The sequence below is a fragment of the Thalassophryne amazonica genome, chromosome 13, assembly GCF_902500255.1.
Source record: "Thalassophryne amazonica chromosome 13, fThaAma1.1, whole genome shotgun sequence".
NCBI lineage: Eukaryota > Metazoa > Chordata > Actinopteri > Batrachoidiformes > Batrachoididae > Thalassophryne > Thalassophryne amazonica.
This window is the reverse complement of record NC_047115.1, coordinates 40,571,521-40,593,315: the sequence shown is the minus strand read 5'-3', so window position 1 is coordinate 40,593,315 and position 21,795 is coordinate 40,571,521. Positions and strand designations below refer to the sequence as shown.

The 21,795-nt window shown below is 39.3% G+C and overlaps 1 protein-coding gene across 1 annotated transcript in view; it reads left to right on the top strand.

The window, feature by feature from the left end:
• slit1a (slit homolog 1a (Drosophila)) overlaps nt 1–21,795 on the top strand; it is a 290,699-nt gene that overhangs the window by 173,465 nt on the left and 95,439 nt on the right.

Sequence of the window (21,795 nt, the reverse complement as noted above, 5' to 3'; positions counted from 1 at the left end):
TGTAGAACAGCCGAATACTAGTGAAAGACAGATTGTCTGTGAGTTCCCCAACTTTGCTTTAATGTACTCTGTCTTCATAAAAATGGTCAAACTCTGCTTGTCTGCTTGCTTTTGGATAAGGGTGTTGGACAGTATGTCTCATGGCCCTGTCCTCAGTCTACTGATAACTTCATATCTCCTCTTGGGCGACGGACACCATGATGCTTACTGGTCTTTACTTACCACGCTGCATAGACAAAACACAGTTTTGTCTATGCAGCAGCTGTGTGTTTCTCCAGGTAACACTGGAGTTGCGTCAGTCACCGCATATAAATGTCAAATGCAACATTTTGCAACCACATAGCTCTACTGATCCACGTGCAGGGCAAACCACCCACCTATCTGGGTGGCGAGGTCAAGAACAGCGGGAAGACGTTGGTTGAGCACTGTGTGAGGGCAGCTTGCAAGCTGTCGTAGCAACTCTCTGTTCAGTGAAGGCATCATCTTTTAATACAACATGAATTTGAAGTCCGTTTCCTGTCAGTCTTTCAGTCTTCTGCGTTCGCGCCCCACATTAAACTACAGAGAGGCGGGAAAATCCCCAACAACCTTACTCTTGTGGCATTGAACTTACTGTATATACTTTGAGATGACTGATGACCACGTTACAATTGTGATTGATTGAATCCAGTTCAAGGCAGTTTGTTGTTATAGTTTAACACATTATCATTGATTAGGTGAGGGGAGGTGATGGTCTAGTGCAGGGGTGGCCAAGTTCGGTCCTCGAGAGCCACCTTCTTGACACTCTTAGTTGTCTCCCTGCTCCAACACACCTGAATCCAATGAAAGACTCGTTAGCAGACTCTTAATGAGCCTTCATTGGATTCAGGTGTGTTGGAGCAGGGAGACAACTAAGAGTGTCAAGAAGGTGGCTCTCGAGACCGAACTTGGCCACCCCTGGTCTAGTGGTTAAGCATTGGTCTTCAGACTAGAGGATCTCCGGTTCAACCCCAGCCTGACCGGAAACTCACTAAGAGTCACAAAATCACAAGGTCCTTATCCTGTGGGTAGTGAGCGCCTTGGATGGCAGCACCGATGACATTGATGTATAAGTATGTCTGTGTGAATGGGCGAATGTGAGGCATAATTGTAAAGCACTTTTGAGCATCTGATGCAGATGGAAAAGCCCTATTTAAATGCATTCCATTTGCCATTACTAAGTTTGAAATGAGTTTCAAGCAGATTACAGAAGGGCTTGGCATGGGGAGGGTGGATAATCGGTTTCTTTTTAGTCCGTCTCACTGCGCAGTTTCATATATTTTTACAGAATGCATTAAATTAAATTCATTAAAAAGTCCTGTGACTTTTGCCTTTCTGTAAAGGTGATCCATAGGTTATACTAATCCCTTGCAAAAAGATACACCAGTAAACATTCCACCATATCCGTTTTAAAAAAAAGGAGATTTCCATTATCTCAAGTGTGGATAAACTTGAAGGGCATTTGGAAGAGAATCAACTGGGGCAATAGCAAGATTTGGCATTCACACTTGGGTTTTCTGAACCAGTCCTGGTGACACATATTATGGCTACAGGTTGTTGAAAATCTTATGATCATTTTCATGTCAGTGCTTTAGCTCTGCATTTCCTCACTGTGGATCTTCTGTTTCATGCAGATTAAAAAAAAATAAAGCAACACATTAAATACAGCGTCAGATGGATGGGACATTCCTACACAGTAAAATCACCAGAGTTAAATTAACACTGACGGTTAACATATGGTCCCACTCTGGCCAGAGTAGGATTATATGTACACTGGCAGTTAATTTAACACTGTCAGTGTTAGTTTTACACTGGCGATTTTACTGTGAAGTGCATAAAAGGTCTTTCGGACCATCTGCTCTGCTTGGGCACATGCACGAATCACACTGTGCAGATTGCACCTCTGCAGAGCACACACAGCCAAAAATAACACACAAGAAGCTAACAGATGACTTCAGAAGACAACAGAGTGACTTTTAGGATGGATCAATTCTGTCACAGAGTGGAGAACGCAGTAATTAAACAAGAAAAAAAAGAGCAAAAGCATGGTAATTTCATTTTTCTTTCTTAAGGGCTGAACACGTGTGTCAACCTTGTTATTGAGTAGCCACTCCAATCTCTGTCATTTATACTGACATTTCTTATCCTGTGCGAATCTGCCATAAATATTACAGATATCCTTGATAAAATTATCTTGCTCCTTCCTCCTTATATAAAACGAAAACCTTCTGAATATAGTTTAAGACCATTCGAAGCCTATTCAGTCTAAATAAGCAGAAGAAGCAAGTTCACACATTGGAGAATGTGCACCAAGTAAACACATTTTTTTCTTGATAAATCATTCCACCATCATTTTTACATCAATCTGCGGTTGATAATGGACTGATAAAGCGCTTTCTTAACACTGGACAAGGGTACTTTGGACCAAATTGTTCATGACAAAGAAACTTTCTGCTAAATAAAAGGATTTTCTCCTCCACCGTACTGTTCACCTGGCAGCCACCTGACAACATGCTCTGCTCCCCCGGCGGCCTCTCGCTCTTCACCTGCTCTTCATGTTTCTCCATCTTTTAGAAACTGGCGGCAGTGCCAGAAAAATGCCCAACACATATAAATATACGGCCTGAGCAAGAGCTACCCCCACTGACAATACTATGCTGCTCTTCAACGATTATTCATCTCTCATCACCTCCTCACATAAGAATCATAGTAGTTTTGAACTCTGCTGCCTTCCTTGCGTGCATGTATGCTGTGCGTGTAAGAGAGAGTGAGCATGTGGGGGTGGCACGGTGTGCGCCAGAGTTATCATATCAGGATGATAACAAAACAGCATGAGAACCTGATTTCCCTACAAGGCCATGTCACTCTGACATCAGCTGTGAGGTGTGTTTGTGTGTGTCCACGAGTTGTGATTTTTTTCACAAGCGGACAGTGTCAGAGCACAGATCGTTAACCAGTCATGGTCCAGCGAAGAAGAATTTGCGATTGGGAGCATAATGTTACCGCATGCAAAATCTGAGCAGTTTCAGGGAAAATTTGGAGTCATGTGGTTATATAGGTGGCAGGGGCATTGTTGGACATAAGCTCTATTGGGGCACAGCCCCCCCCCCTCCCCCGCCCTATTGCTCATAACAGTTTTTTGAAAGCCTGCTGCATGTATGAAATGTGCTATAATATGTGCTAAACCAGTTTCCTTTGTTTCGCCCATTCTTACCACCACTGCCATAATCCTACTGAAACAACTAGCAGTAAAGGAAGAAATGCAGAGATACATTAATGCATTTAAGAAGATATTATTTCAACATACATGAACATTCTCAACATTCTTTATGGCAGAAAAGGCATATACTCTATATACAAATAATAACAAAAACTTATTCAAAGGTGATAGAGAGAGGTTGAATGGGGCATTAATCCTTGTTCTGTGATGTGATATGTAGCCCAAAAAAAATTGGTTGGGTCTGTAATGGCTCAGAACCTTCCTAAAAGGCTCTCTGAAACAGCTATGTTACTATGCTGGGTTTAGAACGCGTCGTTTGCCTTTAATAACGTCATTTCGGAGCTTATTTGGCAACCTCATTATGAAATGCACGTTAAGTGCTGATCGGTTGCCGTTCTTTGATTGGCTGCCCTTACTCTCACTGAAAAGAAAGCGCGGAGGATCAGCTGTTTTTAACAGCAGATGCAGAGCGGCTCAGAGAAAAAAAGCATAAAAATGTCTTTGTAAAGCTCAGTGCCATTACCGGCATCACTGGTAGTTGTTGGCGCTCTTTTTTCTTCTGGGCGAGAAGGTTCTTATAAACAGACACACGCAGAACACAATGCGCGTGCTCTGCCTTCGCGGCGCCATGACCAGCTGCTTGATGAGGACGTTAACAAAAAAAAAAAAAAAAAAGCAAAATTGGACTAAAAAAATCCGCGAAACTTCATTTGTTTTGTTTTACTTCGGTAACTGTGACTTCCAAAGGTTATGCATTGAAATAAGCAAGCTGCCCTTTGCAGGCTTACTTGCTGCCAGCATAATAATGCAAATAGCTAGCTGCTAAGGGGTTAGCTCATTCCCTTTAGAGGAACAAACCAGAGCTAACGTGCCATTCTTACAACAGGAATATGGCGCAACACAAATTTAAAACAAAAGAAAATGTGATACTTACAGGCTGTACTGATTGCTGGGGTTGATTTTGTCGCAAAGTCGGAACTGACCCTCTACTGAGTATTAAATTCCGACTGAAGCCAGCTCGAAATTGAGCAAGGTTGGTGAAACAGTCCTCTGTGAAATGCGCAGAGCAAAGAAATAGTCGGCGGTTGTATGTACTGGGGATGCGGTTAAAAATGAATAAAAGCCATTGATCGCGTACATTGCTTTCCATGGGAAGAATATGGAAAGATCGTAGTTCGCTATGACAGCCTGGAAAAGCACACCTGTAGCTCGCCATTGCTCCTCTTCGAGTGTTATGAATGGGTGGGCACAACCTTATGAATAATTAATTTCAAAGGGGCGTGTGTGAAAGGGGGTGGGTGTGTGTGTGTGGGGGGCTATTGGTGAAAATGTGACGCAATGTTTCCCTCAAACACGAATTGGCCTATTTTCTGGCGGCAATTCAAAAAAGGAGAATTACTTGAAACAGAGGTTCTGAAACTTGCTGGCACTTCGTGTGTTTTCCCCACAGCGGGGAGACTCTGAACTAACACCAAAAACATGGAAAAAGATGATTTTGATTCTCTATCCCTTTAAGTCATTGAACTTCAATGCATATTTGCAAGTATATTAGCTATCTACAAGGGGCGATGGAGAAGTTTTGAGCCAGACCCTGAGAAGTTTTTTTTTAACCAACTAAAGCTAGAACTTACCTCCCTCATCCTTAGCTCTCTTTACTGCTTCCGTGTCTCTGCTTCATCTGAAGAATTTCCTGCTGTCCAGCTACAGGAGTCATTTAATAATATTTAGCTAGTGTAAAATCATTTGTTTTATTTAAATAATTAGTTTTGTTACATCCATGCCACGTTACTGTGCTTAAATTGTAAAACTACAGTTTTGCATATTGATATGAGCGAAGCGGCATGCAGTGGCGTGAAGCTCACTCATGGTACAGGGCGTCCTAAACAGGAAGTGCCAAAATTCAAGTCAACAGTAAAACAGGAAATGTTCAAATGTCAAACACTTCCTGGATTGACAGACGAGATCCCATGGAATCTCACGGGAACTAAGTGGCAAGCTCACACTCAAACAGGAAGTGCCAATTTATCAGTCACAGTGAAACAGGAAATGTTCAAATGTTGAACACTTCCTGGCATGGGTGGAGCTAGAGCGGAGGCCGGGGTTTCACTGGACTCCCCTGAAATCTGATTGGACATAGATAACTGACATGTCACAGCGCAACGCGTCTGTTTGAAAGACCTGCATTTTCAAATCAGTGAGTCACATTGACTGCTAGGTTCCTCCTGTCCAGTAGTTTGTGTTGTGTACCACAAAACGTTCTAATCTACCTTAGTAGAAGAAAAATGTTTGCTTCAGATTTGAACACATCGTTTGAACTATGGACTTCTAATCACACCAAACTTATATTGGTGAGTAAACGACCGTATTTTATGTCAGAAATGAGGTCCAGGTTGTTAAAAGCAGCATTTCTCCTTTAATTCAGGTTGCCATGTCTGTCTGTTAGCTGTTTAAGAGTACAAACATGTTTAAACTAACAGACAACAACTGGTTCATTCTCTGTTGGCTTATTAGTGCAGCAGACAACTGAAACAATCCTTCAAATGGCGATACAAGCATCAAATTCAGCACAAATACAGCTGGAGCAAAATTAATGGAGCAGCTTTAACTTTTGACCCCTGTACAAACTGAAACTGACCTTTGTCACCATTCTTATCATTTATCATTCTTATCACTTATGTTTCCATCCCCGACTTGTCTGAAGAAAACTGGCAATAAAACTGATTATGATTTACAGGTTTTATCAAGTTTTAGAGATTTGCTTTCAGTTTGAGGAAGATAATTTTAGAAAGTTATTCTTTATTTTTGTTTTTCTTGTGTTTAAAATGGCAAAAAAAAAAAAAAAAAAAAAAAATTAAAATGTGTGAAATTCCGTGTTCCAATACTTGGAGGGCACAGTATCCTACCCTTATGATGAGTGCAAAATGAGTGTGGTATTATTACTGTTTTGTTTAAGAATGTTTAATTTTCACTGTTGCTGAACTTTGCATCAAATCATAGTCATATCGTATATCATATTCATATGAAAATCTAGAATATCTTCTATTATACATTCCAAATCTAAGGTGGAACTTTACTAGTGTTTACTAAGGTACATTTAGATGATAATTTATATGACAATATTGAGATATGATAATTTGGCCATATTGTACAGCCCTACTGTCAACTAGCTGAAAACTTTGAATATTAATTTACATCTACATTAAAAAAAAAAATGCTTCAAGTGGCAGTGGGTTCTGAAAGCTCTAATTAGGGGGGTCAGCTGAAAAGCAAAAAAAGAAAAATGCTTAGAAAGGTGGGGAGTATGGGGGGCTGAGCCCCTCCAGAAGCTGAAAGGCAAAATAAGGAAAATGCTTAAAAAGGTGGGGGGTTGGGGGGGGGGGGCAGAGCCCGCCAGAACGTGAAAGGTTTTAGTCATGCTCATGCTCCCAAGAACAATTTTACTGAAAAAAGTCTGAAGAACCTAAAGGACATGGTTAGATGGTGAGGAAATAAAGAAAAATGCTTAAAAGGTGTGTGGGGGGGGTTGGAGCTGAAAGGTTTTTGCTGTGCTAATGCTCTGCAGAAGCATTTACTCAAAATAAAGTCTGAAGGACCTAAATGACATGGTGAGATGCTGACGAGCTTCGCTCATTCATGTCCGTGACATATACATATTACATATCACTGCGCGTGCTGCTGTATACTGACTGGGTTGCCAGGATTCTCTGTGACAAAACCAACCAAATACCCACTCAAGACTTTTTCTTCACATTAATTTACTGGCCATTAATGCAAAAATGTATTTCAGTTGAAACACCTTATCATGTTGTTTCACTGTGTTGTAATTAGATACGTGCAGTAAATGCAGATGGAAATGGGACATGTACTGTGATTTCTAGACTAAAACCTGCTATTTTTCACACGCTTTGAACACTGAGGTGTAAACAATTATGTGGCTAATTTATGGATTCTTCAAGGGCGAATTTGCCTTGACACAAAAGTGACATTGAGAGCGACAACGAAAGAGAGACCAAGGAAATGTGTGACGAAGTAATCCTGAGTCTGTTCAATTCTGGCACTGCAGAAGATGACTTTAATGATTTTAGTGCACAGGAGGAAGATGAAGATCCCTGACACCAGTATTTTTTTTTTAACCAGCCGCGTTACAGGCACTGTTGGGGAAAAAAGCATTTACAGTTTGTGTTTTATTTTTATTTTTAACCAGCTCTGTTTGGCAAAAAGCATTTACGGTTTGTGTTTTTAGTTTTTTAACCAGCCGTGTTACAGGCATTGTTCGAAAAAACAGTTGTGGTACATATTTGTTTATGTTACCGGTACGTATTTAATTCCAAGTTTAAAAAAATCTTTCTGTGTAAATATCTCATGTTACATACACCTGCGACTTTTAGTCAGGTGCAGCCTATATATGTACATTGTTTTTCTTTTTAAAGTTAGTGGGTGTGGGTTATATTCAGGTGCGATCAATAGTCAGGAAATTACGGTATTTACCGACTGTAGTTTTGGTTAACTTTTAATCAATTTATACACCTTATGCTGTTAATTCACAACTCAGCTCTTTTGGGATGCTTTTCTTTTTCCCATGGCAACACACAAAAATAGCCCAATTGCAGACCTGGTAACACTGTTACCAGTTATACATGCACACTGGTATACAGAAACACAGAACATGCAGATTTACATTTTAGATTAAAATACACTGTTGGATGCATCAGGGATGACAGAGAGGAGGAGTACAGGAGCCTAGTGAAGGACTTTGCTGCCTGGTGCCACACAAACCATCAACAGCTCAACACCGTCGAAGACCAAGGAGCTGGTCATTGACTTTGGGAAGTCCAGACCAAGTCCACGACCAGTTCTGATTGAGGGAACTGAGGTGGAGGCTGTGGATTCCTACTAGAGAGTTCAGTACATTCCTACTGAACTCTCTAGTGACGATGACAGAGAAGAGAACACTGGGCAAACTGCTGGACATTATGTACAATGCCAGTCACCCTCTGCACACCATCATCAGCAACCATCAGAGGAGCCTCTTCAGCACAGACTGCTCCTTCCCAAGTGCAGGACCCAACAGACTGAAAACACTCCTTTGTCCCTCAGGCAATCAACTCCTCACTCATAGGGAGGAGGAGTAACAGGAAGACAGGGGATGGAAATGAGAGGAAAAGTAGTAGCCAGTAAACCAGTATTGATCATATGTCTGGTATTTATATTGTTTATTTATATTTAGATTTGCAAACTGTTCTTCTTTTTTACTTTCACGTTTTGATACTTGCTTCTCACCCTGTGTGCTGCTATTCCATGCTGCTGGAACCTCATTTCCCTGAGGGAGTCTTCCCAAGGGATCATTAATTTTTTATCCAATCTTATGTAAGTGCTTTTCACTGTGGATTAAAAAACACCCATTCTTTTCCCACTTGTTATCAGGTAGTCCACATCCAAATAATTAGGTTGTTGCCAAACCTTGAATGTAGATTTTACTGGGCACAGCAGATCAGTACTGGGGTACATGCCCCAGTAAAAGGGATCTGGTGATGATATTGGGATCAGTTGTTGAGGTTTTGTATGTGGAGATGTAGGAACATGCAAGTTTCATTACAAATTCACAGCATTAAGCTTGCCTTTAAGAATTTTAAAGGTGTGTTCTTTTATACAAAAAAAATAAAGTCAAACAGAGTAGTGCACTCAGTGGGAATGACATTTAGCACCACACCAGTCTCCACCCTCATGTGGTTTTGAACTGGCCTGAATGTCTGACCATAACTGATGTGCTAGTACTGCCACCAGCCCCTGTTAGGAGATTGAACCCAATGGATGTTTTGATAGTGGGAAGAAACTGGACTCGCCGAGTAAACCCACACAGAAACAGGGAGAGCACGAGCAATTCCACACAGGAAGAAAGAAAGCAGACTGACCAATCCACTGTTCTGACTGGGACCCTCTGACGCATATGGGTCGAGCGGACAGCTTTCTGGTATTTTTGTTGTGTTATTTACGGTACTTCACTTTTCTCAATAATGTGCACTGCTTTATATACAAGGGGAATTCATGTAGTTAACACGATTGGATTTGTGAGTGTTTGAATCTGGTGTGGCATACTCAGATGAGGCCATCATAATAAAATAATATATTAAAGGATGTTTACAGAAATATTCTTGCATGTTGCCAAGCATTTCTTGGAATATAAGGTCTTTATTGTGATACCTTATATGTATCATTCAACATTCTTCAACATGATACAGTCACATCAGTACAAAAGTAAATGTGTGTGTGTGTGTGCGCGTGTTAAGGAAAAGGGAAGGGGGAAATGCATTGTGTGCATTAATAGTTAGAAATGAGGATAGAGTTATCTTCCTACTTAACATTATGTACAAATATACAAATGTTATTGCACAGGTAAATAGATATTGTTATTGCACATTGTCAGTCATCAGTTGTACTGATATTGCATAGTGTCATGATATTGTTGGGGGGACTGGGTGTGGGCAGGGTTCAGTTCAGTGATGGCACTGCAGAAGAAGCTGGTCTTCAGTGTGGAGGTTTGAGCTTTAAGACCCTATAGTACCTTCTAAAGGGAAGCAGAGAGAATAGATGGTGTCCAGGTGAGTTGCATCCTTCATTATCTGCTGGCTCTATTAAGACAGCATTTTTTGAAGATGATCGCCAGTGTAGGCAGTGGGTGAGTAATTATTTTCTGGTCTGAGTTGGATGACTGTATGGAGAGCTTTCACGATCGCTGCTCTACAGCTGGTGTGCCATACTGCAACGCACTACGTCAGTAATGCCCTCTGCAAAATAATGGTAAAGGCCACATAATGCCCTTGGGCTAAGTTGGTTTCCTGAATGCTCTTAGAAAGTGAGCTGCTGATGAGCCCTGTTAACATCCAAAATGTAATCAGCGGGTAAATCCTGATTATTATCCACAAACCGTGAATTGCAAAACGTGAATACTGAAAAAATATCTCCCAAAACATGAATGCGTGGTGATGTCTTGTTTTCTGTTTTGGTTTGGTCCGTTTGTTCATGCACTGTGCTGGTAGCACAGTGGCTTAGTGTTAGCACTGTTGCCTCACAGCGAGAAGGTCATGGTTCAATTCCCACCTGTGGCCTTTCTGTGTAGGAGCTTGCATGTTCTACCCATGTTTGTGTGGGGTTTTCTCCGGTGCTCCGGTTTCCCTCCCACTTCCAAAGACATGCGGGTTAGGTTGATTGGAATCTTTAAATTGACCATAGGTGTGCGAGTGGGTGTGAATGTGTTTGTTTGTCTGTTTGTGGCCCTGTGACAGACTGGTGTCCTGTCCTGGGTGTACCCCGCCTTGCGCTCTATGGATGTGGTGTGGTGTGTGTTTGTGTGTGTGTGTGTGGTGTGTGTGTGTGTGTGTGGTGTGTGTGGTGTGTGTGTGTGTGTGTGTGTGTGTGTGTGTGTGTGTGTGTGTGTGTGTGTGTGTGTGTGTGTGTGTGTGTTCATTTTCTTGTTGGGGTTTTTCTGCTTGGGTCTGTCAGTTGCTTTCTCTCTTGTTTGTCTCTTGGTGTGGACTATCTCTCTCTCTCTCTCTCTGGCCACACCCGGTTTTCTGGTACTTTCCATGCACACCTGTTCTTGATCTGCTGATTGTTACCTCGGGTTATTCAAACTCACTGGTTGTGTTGTTCCTCGCCAGATTGATGCGCCTTGTGTCTTCTCTCCAGCTCTTGATTTCATGTTCCATAGTCCTGCCTGCCTCGTTCTGTTCTCGACCTGCTGCCCATTTGTTCCGACCCCGCCAAAGCTTGATGATTGTTGTACTGCTGCTGTGTGTTTTGCACTGCCTTCTTGTGTACTGATCATTGCTATCTGCACCACTAAAGTCTTTCTACAACCAGAGTCTGAGTCTTGCATTGTGTCCTAACAAACCCGCTTGTCAATAAAATGGCAATCTATTAGTCACAATCAATTATTAAGACAATTATAATGGTAAATATGTTTGGCAGAGCATTAACAACATGTTGTTTTTCAAATGTTTAGAGACAGGTTGTTCTCTGTGCACCACCATGTTAAGTTGCAGACTTTTCTCTGTAAGCAGAGAGGACTCAAGCAGCCTTGTGGTACAGCAGTGTTGAGGGTCAGGCTTGAGGTGGAGGCCAACTCTGATGGTTGGTTGGTTAAGAAGTCAGAGTTGCTGAAACCCAGGTCAAGGAGTTTGGGGACCAGCCTGTTGGGGACAATAGTGTAGAATGCAGAGCTCTTGTCTACAAAAGCCATTCTGCCATGTGTCCCCTTCTGTTCTAGGTGGGGACAGTGCCATGTGGACAGCCATAGAGATTGCATCCTCTGTGGATCTGTTTGCTTTATTTACATACTGGTGCTGGTCCAGGGTGGGAGAGATAAAGGCTTTGATGTATATTAGGACCAGTCTGTCAAATCATTTGTCTAGGATTGGGGTGAGTGCCACGGGACTGTAGCCATAAGACAGGTAGGTGCTGTTTCTCTGTTTGGGCACTGGAATTATTGGAAAGTCCACATGAACAGGAACACATCATGCACAATGCTGCCACTTGCTGAACACTGACACCCGCTGGGTGGTTATGGAATACAAATTCATATCAAATTATGAATTTCATAGTAATAGCTACAGTCAGCACAGTGTTTGTATGTGCTCTAGCATGTACTTGCTTATTTTTGTTGTATTAAATTGCAGTTCAAGCTGTTTGATTGACTAATACATAACATCACTTCATCTGTCTTTTCTCTCATTTCCAGACGTTTTTGTCCCCGTCACAAGAGATTTTACTCATTTACTGTCAACTATAGTGGGTGGTGTTTCTTTTCAAGAGGAAACAACAACCTTTGGGTGCATGGGATCTAGTGCTGCAGCTATAGAATATTTTTGGAATTGATTATTTTATCGATTTATTGACTATCTGATAAAAAGTAGTTTGCAATTTTAAACAATAACAATAGTGGCAGGGCTCTCCCTAAGCAATGGCACAATGCTGCTGTGCCATCATGCAATCTTCTTTTTATTTTTATTTGCACTTTTTATTACAGTCATTTATTCAGTGATTAGTGTATATTTATACTTGCCATACAGAGTGGCTCCAAACCAAAGTCAAAATTCCTTGTTTTCTGTGGATACATGGAGAATAACACAGCCTGTAATAAACGGCTGTGGAGTGCAGCGTTTCCACAAAAGCTGCACTGATAAATCCACTGTACAGCCTGTTGATAAAAAAAACTCTTATCAAATCACTTCACTTCATCTGCGGAGGTGGAGAGCAGCCAGCGGACCAAACTGTGTTTTTAAACAAATATTCAAACACACTGCTTCACTTTAAATGCGCAATAAGTCCATTTCAGATGATCAGCGCAGACCCTCCTTCTCTTTAAAGGTTTTATTTTACTCAGTGTGCGGCTTTGTAAACTTGTAGCATCGCCTACTACATTGATTAGCGCTTACATTAGTTATGCGCATGCTCTATCTTCTTTTTCTCCATTTTATTTGGATCATTACACCGCCACTTACAGGCCTGGAGTATGTACTACAGCATTAAATGAAGCCTCGAGGCAAATCAGCTTATGTCGGCTTCCAACCTATTTTCATCTGTCATAATTCTCTCATTATAGTTTATATTACTTCATCTGAATGACTCTGCTGGACTTTCTCAAGAAAACATTTACAATAGACTCTTTGCTTCCCTTGATCTTTGGAGATGTAACTATACAACTCCTTGCAAAAATTATGTAATCACCAGCCTCGGAGGATGTTCATTCAGTTGTTTAATTTTGTAGAAAAAAAGCAGATCACAGACATGACACAAAACTAAAGTAATTTCAAATGGCAACTTTCTGGCTTTAAAAACACTATAAGAAATCAGGACAAAAATTGTGGCAGTCAGTAACAGTTACTTTTTTAGACCAAGCAGAGGGAAAAAATATGGACTCACTCAATTCTGAGGAATAAATTATGGAATCACCCTGTAAATTTTCATCCCAAAACTAACACCTGCATCAAAATCAGATCTGACTTGTTAGTCTGCATCTAAAAAGGAGTGATCACACCTTGGAGAGCCTGTTGCACCAAGTGGACTGACATGAATCATGGCTCCAATACGAGAGATGTCAATTGAAACAAAGGAGAGGATTATCAAACTCTTAAAAGAGGGTAATCTCACGCAATGTTGGCAAAAGATGTGGTTGTTCACAGTCAGCTGTGTCTAAAACTCTGGACCAAATACAAACACCATGGGAAGGTTGTTAAAGGCAAACATACTGGTAGACCAAGGAAGACATCAAAGCGTCAAGACAGAACTGTAAGAAACTGCCTAAAGGAAATGGGATTTACATACAGAAAAGCTAAACGAAAGCCATCATTAACACCTAAACAGAAAAAAACAAGGTTACAATGGGCTAAGGAAAAAGCAGTCGGGACTGTGGATGACTGGATGAAAGCCATATTCAGTGATGAATCTCGAATCTGCATTGGGCAAGGTGATGATGCTGGAACTTTTGTTTGGTGCCATTCCAGGTTAAGATTTATAAAGATGACTGCCTGAAGAGAACTGTAAATTTCCACAGTTATTGATGATATGTCATGTCAGGTACAAGCACCGGGGAGATGGCTGTCATTACATCATCAATAATGCACAGTTTACATAAATAATTTTTGGGACACTTTTCTTATCCCATCAATTGAAAGGAATGTTGGGGATGATATCATTTTTTCAAGGTGATATTGCATCGTGCCATAGAGCAAAAACTGTGAAACATTCCTTGCAAAAAGACACATAGGGTCAATGTCAGTGGCCTGCAAATAGTCTGGATCTTAATCCAATTGAAAAATCTTTGGTGGAATTGAAGAAAATGGCCATGACAAGGCTCCAACCTGCAAAGCTGATCTGGCAACAGCAATCAGAGAAAGTTTGGAGCCAGATTGATGAAGAGTACTGTTGTCACTCATTAAGTCCATGCTTCAGAGACTGCAAGCTGCTATAAAAGCCAGAGGTGGTGCAACAAAATACTATTGATGTGTTGGAGCGTTCTTTTGTTTTTCATGATTCCATAATTTTTTCCTCAGAATTGAGTGATTCCATATTTTTTTCCCTCTGCTTGGTCTAAAAAAGTAACGCTACTGACTGCCACAATTTTTTTCCCTGATTTCTTATAGTGTTTCTTAAAGCCAGAAAGTTGCCATTGAAATGACTTTAGTTTTGTGTCATGTCTGTGATCTGCTTTTTTTCTACAAAATTAAAACAACTGAATGAACATCCTCCGAGGCCGGTGATTCCATAATTTTGCCAGGGGTTGTATTAGAAGCTCTGTATTTAAGATAGGGTGCTTGTGCTGACTTTAGGCTGTATGACAGGAAGTGTCTTACTGAGATGTAGCTTCTGTGGAGCAATGATGTAAAAAATGTTGTAAATGAATAGAATTCATACTTTTTTTTTACATTAAATCAAGAATCCTGTTCAGATATGTGGATTAAATGAGAAGTGGAAGAAGGCAGAGAACCTGTGATTAAACTTTTGTGCTGAATGGAAGTTTGCGAAAACTGAAATTGGCCAGTGTAGTCATAAAAATCATGAAAGTATGAAAATGATGAGGTGGAGTGAGGATAAATGCATCAAGAATTACATCCACAACAAGGAGAAATGGATTTCCAGAGGCATAGCCAGGAATTCATTTGAGGGATTTTTGAAAGGGAAAAGGGCAGTGGAATGGGGTGGGGGGGTGTATGGGGTGGGGTCCCCACAATGTCCACTACATGTCATTATCATGGTGTGTAGAGCATTTTAAAATCTGTTTCATTTATTGTTGCAAAAATGTCATTTTCTGAAGCTTTTTTGTTTGTTTGTTTAATATTTAGAGATTTTCAAAACAGAGCTTCATTTTCTGAATTGTTTCATTTAGTGCTTCACACTTTTTTGACAGATTGAATCTGATTGAATTTTAGGTAGCAGTCATTTAATTACATTTTTTTTCTTTTCAAGCTGTGATATCCTGCTTTATACCTAGATTGGACCAAGATAATGTTTTCAGCATTTTGCAACAGTGAGCTTCATTCTTTTGAAGCAGTTGTTTAATTTAGTGGTTCAGGCATTTTAAATACTTAGGGACTTATCTTCCAATCAGTGCATTGAAATGCACATCGCAATGCAAGTGTAGTATGTAATTTCAAAGCAGCTGTAGTTACAGGCCCAGTGTCTGTGTCATCTAAATACTGTATTTAATTGTGCTGAATGTGCACCCATGGGCATGTTGGTGGGGAAAAAAAAGGGGGCGGGGTGGTCAGGTGTAGGTTGGTACGTTTGTATCATCTGGCAGTGTAGCCCATAGACCAGATCTAATGTGCAACACAATGTATTTGTAGTAGTTAAAACATGCAACACTCAGACACACCTTACATAAGCAGGTTCACAACACATACATTCTGATTGTATATACAATGAAACTGAACTGAAAGCAGCTATTAAATAGAGTAAAATTAAACACATGCGTAAATACAAAGGATTGCCTTACTGCTTCGCCTCAGGAAGCTTTGGTGGGCGTTGATGAGATACAGGATCATTTCAACCCCTTTGTATCCAGTGCACAATTTTTTGCTTATATCACACACAAATGAGTCAAACATTGCTCAACTGGATTTGCAGTGTGCATGTTAGGTTGTATCCTATAGAATGTTAAGATAGGGACATTGATAATTTTCTAAGCAGTGTTTTAAGCAGGGAGTTTTTCCTTCCCACTGTAGCCAAGTGCTTGCTCACAGGGGGTCGTTTTGACCGTTGGGGTTTTACATAATTATTGTATGGCCTTGCCTTACAATATAAAGCGCCTTGGGGCAACTGTTTGTTGTGATTTGGCGCTATATAAAAAAGAAATTGATTGATTGATTGATTTCAAATCAGTGAATCTTAATCTGAAACAGTTGATTAGTTTAACATTTCACACTTGTTAAAACACAGTTCACTTTTTAAATATACTGTTTCATTGGTGTTTGAGTTTTTTTGAAGCACCCAGTCATTTTTCCAAAGTGAGGGTTTCAATTGGTGTTGCAAGTCTTTCAATGAAATCATTTTCTGAAGCACTTGTTTCATTGAGATTTTAAAGTGTCTAAACTAGTGAATAATGTGAGGAAGCAATTGGGTCATTTGGCTAAAAGAATTAAAAAGCCTCACTTCTGCCATCACTATGTGGAATATTTCATTACAGTCTTAAAAAGTAAATCCAACCCCCTTCTCACTTAGAGTTTGCACGGACAGTCGTTGGCACAGATATATTATTGAAGGATGGAAATAAGAATTTGTAGGAACAACAGGGGAAACATAGCTGGAGGGTGGAAAGGGTGAAGCACATAAAACAAGAGAACTGGTGCATGAACTGGAGGCAATGATGGCAGTTTTGGAAAATATAACTGGGAAAGTGGTATTCGGCAGGGGATGAGCATACATCAAACAGCTTCACCTCAATTCTACCTGTCAGGCAGCTGTCATTGTTAAGGGCGTTCCAGCTGTGCTCTGCATTTTCCCTGATCCCAGTCCTGTCAAATATGCCATGTTAGATCACAAGGGAGTTCTTCTCAACCCTACACCAGATCCCATATCTGTCAAACCTATGCCATCCCAGATCACAGGACTTAAAATCACGCCAACGGAGTGTGAATGTTACCCAATGTTTTGTGCTTTTGATGCCTTTTGTTATATTTACCAGATGACTAGTTCTGTCAGAACACATCATTTTTTATGGGTTTGTGTTAAATAAAAAAGAAATACATGAATTCTGACCTTAAATAATGATTCTTACCCAAACTGTGTCAGTAATTTCACTGTGCAATACATCAAGATGTAATGTTTGGCAACAAGCTTTTATTTTAGGGAGTGAATTTGTTCTCATCACGCCGTTGACGTTCTTCATCACTCACTCTGTCGTCGAACACTTTTCATCCCCTTCACCCTCACGCCGCTTCTCTCCGGCCATATTTCCACACTTGCGGATGCATAGATGAGAAGGTAATCAATATGCATGCTTTGAAAACTCAGATTAGTAATGCGTGTAAATGATGCCATTAAAAGTCTGTTTTATTAGTTTTTCTGGGTTAGGCTTACATGCCAAAATGTTCACACAGCAAACACGCCGCCGTTGTGGCAGAGCAAGCGCTCACTCTTCACCACATCATTGACACCGCTGGAGCTTTTTGAACAGGTATCCAGAGACAATACTATGCACCGTATGCAAATTGAAAAGTTGAAGTATTTTCCAACAAATAAAAGTGAAGAGGTGGGGGTTGGAAAGCTGAAGGTGCAGAATGGCACCAATTCCACATAGAGATCAATAGATGTTATTGAGGGGCCCTCAGTCACAGCTCTGACTCCATAATTCATGTCTTTCTCAATATATTCTGATGCTCCTTTGATAGATAACCTAGTTTCTTCCCCACTGATGCTCAAAAGAGTACAATAAAGTTATGTGAGTGCTTCTTCTCAAGTTAAAACATCTCCAGGAATGTAGCAGAGCCTGTCTTCATTAAGCAATCAATTTTGAAGCAAAAAGGTTAATGATACACACAGCATAATCTCTGGCAAAACAAGCAAACAAATAAACAACAAACAACAATACTCAAAGAGTGCAATATCCACATCTTAGATGCTTGACACAGTCATGCAAAGTAATTCTTTGCCAATTATCTGTGGTCCTTTCGGATAGTATCATCAGTTCTGTCAACATTGAACGCTTTATTCCTGACAAACACTTGACCCTTCCACCATGTTTAATCCATATTGCTTCCAAACAGTTATGCCATTAAATTAGATATTTCAAGGTCCCCAAGGTCAAAGATCATAAGACCATTGGAAAAGTTACAGTACATGGAGTAAGTCCCTTTGGATGCTCCCTTGTTTTCACTCAGGGTCACCACAGCAGATCCAAAGTGGGTCTGCATGTTGACTTGGCACAGGTTTTATGCCAAATGCCCTTCCTGACGCAAGTCCACATTACATGGAGAAAAGTGGCAGGGGTGGGATTTGAACTAGGAACCTTCCGTACTGAAACCAAGCGCAGTACCGACTTGGCCACTATCTCTGCCCATTGGAAAGGTTATATATGCCTTGATATTGGTGCTTAATAGTATCAACAGGTGTATTTTTAACCAATTTATTTAAATATCCATAGTTAATATTCCCTATATATCAGCATTGGGCCCAAACTTTCACCTTTGAATTGATTTTCTACAAATCAAATCACTTTGTCATCAGCTACCATCAAGCATTCCACCAGGTTTCTCTAAATCACATACAAACTCTTGAATTATCTTATGCATATCACATACAGACCAACTGTTGAACTTGTGGAGGCATTAATTTATCTTTGCAGTGATGTTCATTTTGGCCTTTGAGGTAGGGAGAAGTCTGAGTTGAGCTCATGGAGTCATGAGGTCACTGGACAGAGATGTTTGGCAATGCCAATATCTCTGCAGCAGAACAAAGGTCCAACTTGTCAGGATCCTGTTGCTTCCTGTCTTACTGTATGATTTGAAACTTGCACACTAACTGGTGGCCTAAGGCAAAAATTGGATGTCTTTCATATTGGTCTCTTTGGAGGATCCTTGGGTGACACTGGAATGACATTGTCAAACAAACGCTTATTTTAGGAGACTCAGATGAGGAGTATTACTATTACTTGTGTGGTGAGGGAGCATCAACTATGGCATTTTAGCCATGTGACACATTTCCCTGGACATGATCCACCATACAGGTGTTTCAGTGTTGAGGATCCCAGTGGCTGGAGAAGGCCATGGGGACCCCTGCATTTCACCTGGCTGGAAAAGATAGAAAGTTACTTTCAAGAGATGGGGATGTATCAGTTATCTGTCTGGGTAGTTGCCATCCACTCCTTCGGTCCTGGTTGGCAACCACTCCTTGTGGATGTGGTGATGCATGGCATGCAGGGCATATTTAAAGATGTGACTCGACTTGAGGGACCAACAAATATGACAGAAAACAATAGTCCCACATGCACTACCTCTGTGCAAAGGTGTTAAAAATAACAGCAACAGTAGTCTGGCCTCATTCTGTTGTCATTTAACTAAAAATATTTTAATCAGTTGTGTATACAGAGCACCAGACACTTGTGTTGTGAAATTTACAGATAGAATAATAGAGTTATTCCATCAAATTAAAAACAAAAACGCTTTTTATATGTGGAGACTTTAACATTAACATAGAGAGCTCCAGTTGCCAAAGAATAAGTGATTTTGTGAATTCATGTATAGTTTGGGGTTATTCCACTTGATAACAAAACCAACCAGAATCACATCGCAAAGTGCAACGGTAATCGACAATATATTTACAAATAGAACAGATGAAATTATCAGGAATGGGATCTTGATGACAGATGTTAGTGATCATTTACCAGTCTTTTCAATATTTAAATATAAAATAGGTACAAGAAAAAAACTGTTATAAACTTTAAAAGAGACAAGTCAGTAAAAGCCTTAGAGGCATTAAAATATGATCTTAAAAATCAAAATTGGGAAGAAGTTTATGTTAGTGATGTTAATGTAGCATATAACTCATTTATGAAAATATTGATGAAATCATATAATAAAAACTGTAAATTAATAGAAATTAGTAAGAAAAGAGTAAATAAACCATGGCTGACAAAGGGAATAAAAAATGCTTGTGCAAAGAAAAACTATTTATACAGGTGCTTTTTAAAAATGCAAACAAAGGAAACAGAACACAGATACAAAAAATATAAAAATAAACTATTGACAATAATTAGGAAACAAAAAAAAAGAGTATTATAGTGAACAATTAAATAAGAGTAAAGATAATATGAGGGCAACATGGGGAATTATAAAAAGTGTGATTGAAAGTGATGGAGCGAAAGCAACTTTCCAAATTACTTTGTCAAAGAAAATAAAGAGATATATGACATAAAAGAAGTGGCAAATGGGTTTAATGATTATTTTTCAAATGTAGGATCAAGTCTGGTGGGAAATAAACCAATAGTAGAAGATACATTACGTACACTTGTAAATACGGTCAATAGTATTTTCCTGGACAATGTGGAAAAAGATGAAATAAGAAATATTGTAAAAAACTGTGTAAGCAAAAGATCAACTGACCATGAAGATTTAGACATGATGACTGTAAAAAGTATAATAGAAACTGTTATTGAACCATTTACTTATATTTGCAATCTGTCTCTGTCAACAGGGATTTTTCCAGATGAAATGAAAATTGCCAAGGTAGTCCCATTATATAAAAATGGAGACAAACATAAATTCTCTAATTACAGGCCAGTATCATTGCTTCCACAGTTTTCTAAAATTATGGAAAAAGTTTTTGTGACAAGGTTGGATAAATTCACTGAGAAACATCATATTTTAAATAATGCTCAGCATGGATTCAGAACAAAACATTCGACAGCTATGGCAATTATGGAATTAATAGAGAAAATATCAACAACAATAGAAAATAAGGATTATTTTGTAAGTATTTTTATTGACTTGAAAAAAGCTTTTGATGTTATTGACCACTCAAGATTGCTTCACAAGTTACAACAATATGGAATAAGAGGTATTGCACATCAGTGGGTAAAAAGCTACTTAGAAAACAGAAAACAGTTTGTTCAGATAAATAATATCAAATCAGAATTGTGTAATATTGCTTATGGAGTACCACAAGGATCAGTACTTGGACCCAAACTGTTTATTTTTGTATATCAATGATTTTGTGAATGTATCTAATGTGCTTGGTAGCATTTTATTTGCTGATGATACAACGCTGTTTTACTCTGGATCAGATATACAGGAAGTAGCACAAGTGATAAAAACAGAATTGGAAAAGGTTAAGCATTGGTTTGATATAAACAGACTGTCACTAAATATTAATAAGACAAATTTCATATTGTTTAATGACAGAGGAAAAAAAAAATAACGTGTCATTACAAATAGATGGAATGGATATACAAAGGGTAAAAGAAATGAAATTTTTAGGAGTCATAATTGATGAAGATCTTACATGGAAGTCACACATAAATTACATAAAAGGAAAAATAGCTAAAGCCATTGCTGTTTTGCATAAAGTAAAATATTCATTAAATAGTTATGGTTTATTAACATTAACATTGTACAATTCATTGATTTTCCCATATTTAACTTATTGTGTAGAAATCTGGGGATCAACATATACAACTTATATACAACCTTTGTTTATTCTGCAGAAAAGGGCTTTAAGGGTGATTAGCAACAGTGGTTTTAGAGATCCATCTAATCCATTGTTCATTAAGTACAGGGTACTTAAATTCCGTGATTTGGTCGATTTGAAAATATTACAAACAATGTACCAAGCTAATAAAAATGCTTTACCAACAAACATTCAAAATATGTTTGAGAAAAGAGTAAGTAGTTATAAACTGAAAGGAATAGAAGTCTTTAGAAAACCAAGATACAGAACCAAAGTAAAAGAACGGAGTATTGCAGTAAATGGTGTAAAATTATGGAACAATCTCAACAAAGAAATGAAAGAATTAAGGTCGCATAAATTATTTAAAAAACGTATTAAACTAGATGTATTAAGTATGA